The sequence below is a fragment of the Triticum urartu genome, chromosome 5A, assembly GCF_056163025.1.
Source record: "Triticum urartu cultivar PI428250 chromosome 5A, HENAU_Tu73, whole genome shotgun sequence".
NCBI classification, from domain to species: domain Eukaryota; kingdom Viridiplantae; phylum Streptophyta; class Magnoliopsida; order Poales; family Poaceae; genus Triticum; species Triticum urartu.
Window position 1 is genome coordinate 253,800,687 of NC_141877.1, and position 4,304 is coordinate 253,804,990.

The following is a 4,304-nucleotide window of genomic DNA, read 5'->3' on the forward strand; positions in this document are numbered from 1 at the left end:
AATACTGCTGCCATAGGAACAGCCCCCGAGCATGCCGTCTTGTACCTGGTACAAAGAGTCCGTCTCGCCCGTTGATGATGCAGTGTCAGAACAGACGGCCGTCTCACCGCCCTCCACCGATCCTTCAGAGTATTCACCGCCATGGATGCAGCCTATGAAGGCACGCTTCACGATAGATTGAACACAGGTGGTCCTTGTGCGTTGAGCCGTTTCGATGAGGTTGGTGTGGACGTCCGGCTCAGGGCCCGACTCGCCGATCCGGCCGATGAAAACGTGAATTCCACCAAAGGGGACCCGGTACCCGTACTCGATTAAGCCGGCCTCGGGGCCCCAGCCTTCACCGTCGATGTAGAGCTTGCCGCGACGACTCTTGGTCATCCGGCCCACAGCGTATCCCTTGAGCCCTTCGAAGTTGCCCTTCAAGAACTCAAATCCACCGTGCGCTGGCCCCACGGTGGGCGCCAACTGTCATGGAATTGTCACGGCAGATGTCCTAGAGCAAGGACTTAGTCGTAGGGCCATCGCACTAGGAAGCTTAAAGGGGTTAATCAGGACAAAGGACATGAGAGAGTTTTTATACTAGTTCGGCCCCTTACGATGAAGGTAAAAGCCTACGTCTAGTTGGGTTTGGTATTGCTAGGGTTTCGATCTCCAAGAGGCTCAACTCGCCGGCTTGGTTATCGATTTGTTGTCTCTTTCCTAAGCCGCCACCGGGCCGTCCCCTTATATACATGGGTTGACGCCTGGTGGCCTACAGTGTCCCTGGCCGGCTCATAATCGTGTCCGGCTCGGTGACTTTCTTTACATGCCTTTCTTTACATGCCTTTCTTTACAAGTCTTTCCTTACATATGGTGGTTCATAATATCAGGCCTTAAACCTCCTTCAGGCCCTTGGGCCTTCTATAATACTTAATAAACTACAATCTTGGATGTTTACTGGGCTTCTTGTGTAACCCGCCATTGGGGCTGACCCGGCCCCTCCTGGGCGGGTCTCGGCTGATAGTAATATCCCCAACAGTTAGGAAAGAGGAACAAGGAATATTACAAGAGCCTTGAAGGTTGCAAAGACAAGAAAAGCATACAAGGGACAAGAAAAGAGTTTGAAACCACTCAGGTTTAACCGGGATAGACAACGAATGAGAAAGAAAGAATTCGGGCAACCTCCGGTTGAAAAGAGAAGGAAAACTTGATAAGATGAAAGGAACTTGAAAAGAGGACACAACACTCCGGTTGAATGGATAAGCAAGGGAAAGAACATGATGTTGACCAAATGAGACGATGGGTCGAAGAGAACAACATCACAATGCCTCCAGAACAAATGAATGGAAATCTAGATAGTGGGGAAGAAAAGAATGGAGAAGAAAATGATAACTTCTACCACAATTGAATTTGAAAGAGCAAGCTTTCGCGGAATGCTAGAACGAAGATGTTGAAAGAATCAACAAAAAAGATATGCTTCCAATGGCCTTATGGAAAACATCAAAATTTGAAGTCAACCCTGCCATTAACGAAAACAATTGATTTGATTAGTTGAGAGGAACGAAGAGATGTGAACTCCACTTCGTAAGATAAGGTAGAATGAATTGCACTTTGAAATGCAAGATGAGGAATACTTGATCTCCACCAGCAATAATCTTGATGAACAATTCAAGAATGAAAGAATCTTTGATGAACCACCATGAAGAAACTCTTGAGGAACTCCGGATAGAAAAGGATAGTGGACGGAATTGAAGGTTGAATCGACCAAGATTGAAGCGTTGCCATGATTTCCTCATAGCACGGATAACAAAAAGAGAAGAAGCTCTGGAAAAGAAAGATGAACAACTTGAAACCGAGAATTTGATATCATGAACAAACTCCGGAAGAAGGAATTAAATCACCTCAAGGAAAACAAGAATAGGAATTATGTTATGCTTATCCTTCATCAACTTAAATTGATGCCAGGTAATGGATTTTGCATACTACTTATTCCTCTTAAAAAAATTGAAGAGACATAATGCAAAATTGTGAAGGTCTTCAATGAAACACTGATAGGATATGGAGACGAACGAAGAGGCATTAATTCAGAATAACTGGAGAACAAAGATGAAAACTTAGAACAAAGAAATCTTCTGAAATGATGGCCTTCAGATGATCCAGAAACAAGGGAAACTCCTGAAATGCTTCGGATGGGTATGAAAAGACTGCTCACAATCAGAAAGAATTTTGAGATAATATCTTGAAGCTTGAACCATGAATCTTCACGTGAACGGACGATTTAAGAGAGATTCTTCTTCGGTCTTCCATGCCGAGAAGACGATGAGGAATGCCACCAAAATTATTGAGACACTCTGAAACAATGAGGAATTGAAAGGTTAAGAGAAAAAATGGAAAGAATTTGAAAGCGATCTTGGAATAGGCATAAGACTGATTAAAATTCATTCTTATGTCAAACTTTGAAAAGAATTTTAGAATTCCGGAAAATTAGAAGAGTCAGGTAAGATCCTGGGAAAAGACTTGTGGGTTATGGGTCCACTGAAAAGAAACTTAGTTGAAAACGATTGAAGAAAAGAGATGATGCACCGGAACGATTCAAAGACTCGAATGAGGTGACAACCTCGAAATAATTTGAACGCAAACACGAATCTTCTAAGATGTCTTCAGCACTCCGAAATGATTAAATGGCGAGAGGCAAACCAGCAAGGGGAAACATATGAGCCAAGGAAAGGAATATGATCAACCTAAGAGAAAGAATTGAATCCACCGGAAAAGAAAACAAGACGAAGAACTAGACGAGAATTCACCGGTTGAAATAATTAAGGAAAGGATGCTAAGGCTTCGCATGAGTAGGATGGATACTCGATTAAGGACTCCAGCTCTGAGAAGAAAAAGGGTGGGTGGGTGGGAAAAGAAAACAACTAGGGACGGGGAAACAACATCGATTGAAAGAACCGAGGATTGATCTTGCAAAAGACGAAGAGGATCGAGTTGACTCAGAGAGAAGCTCACCGGATGAAAAGCGCTGACATCGCAACGAACAAAAACTAACTCCATGATCCTAAGAAAATTTGAAGGGGACGAGGGGTATCATCAAAACACCTACGACAAGATTCCTCACCAGAGTGACGAAGGGGATAAGGAGTAAAAAGAATTCTTACTCTCCAATATAACTAGACTCCGAAATAGTTTTTATACTAGACTCGACAACGGCCAAACTATGATCAATCAAGGGGGCTCCTATGGTTGGTCGAGGCTCTGACGCCAACTTGTGACGCCCAATATGCAATCCTATCCGAGAGGAACTCGAAGGTCCCACCAAGGATAGAGCGGCATATTGAAGACGCTTTCCAAGGTGGATATCATTACATTGTACCATTACATAATAGTTGGGGATACATATAAAGGCATACAATTGCCAGAAGAATACATCAAACATCAAGCAGAAGAGCATCATCCGACTACGGATCAAATCAAATGAAAAAGAAAAACGACATCCACCCCGCTAGCCCAGGCTGCCGACCAGGAACCTATACCCTGATCGAAGAAGAGACAGAAGAAGAACTCCAAAACAAGCAAGCATCGCTCTCACGTCATATCATCGCATTACCTGTACCTGCAACTTTTGTTGTAGTAATCTATGAGCCACGAGGACTCAGTAATCCCATTACCATGGGTATTAAGACTAGCAAAGCTTAATGGGTATGGAATGGATAAGTGGTGAGTTTATAGCAGCACTAAGCATTATATGGTGGCTAACTTACGAGTACAAGAATGAGATGAGAAACTACGCAAAACAGTTGCAAACTAGTTGATGCGGAGCATCCTACGGTCATCCCCATGTACACTTGAGCATACGCCATTGGACACAAGGTGAACTCGCTCCTTTCCGAATCTTCCCTTTCCGCATGTAAGACATGGATGCTACTTCAAGCGCGGACCTTGTGCATACTCAGGTACACCTGAGGAGACCAAGGAGAGCCCAAGGACCAAGGCCAAGTGTGCGTGGGAGCGAAGGAAGGAGAAGGAAGAAGAGCCAGCTGCTACAGGCCCCGGACATGCGGCCCCAGCCCGGACATCCAGCCCTACCCTTGGAAATCTAGAGCACGCTAACCAGAGAGCAGAAGAATCGGGCAACTCCATCCCGGACATCCGGCCCCCAGCCCGGACATCTGGCACCTGCCTGTGCGCAGAGATCGGGCCAAGGGCCCATGTATCCCCCCTCTCACTTACCCCTTCGTGGGGTAGCACTATATATACTTCCCCACCTCCTCCTAGGTAGGGTTAGCGTTGTGTTAGCTCATTTGTGAGATAGAGCTTCGCTCATC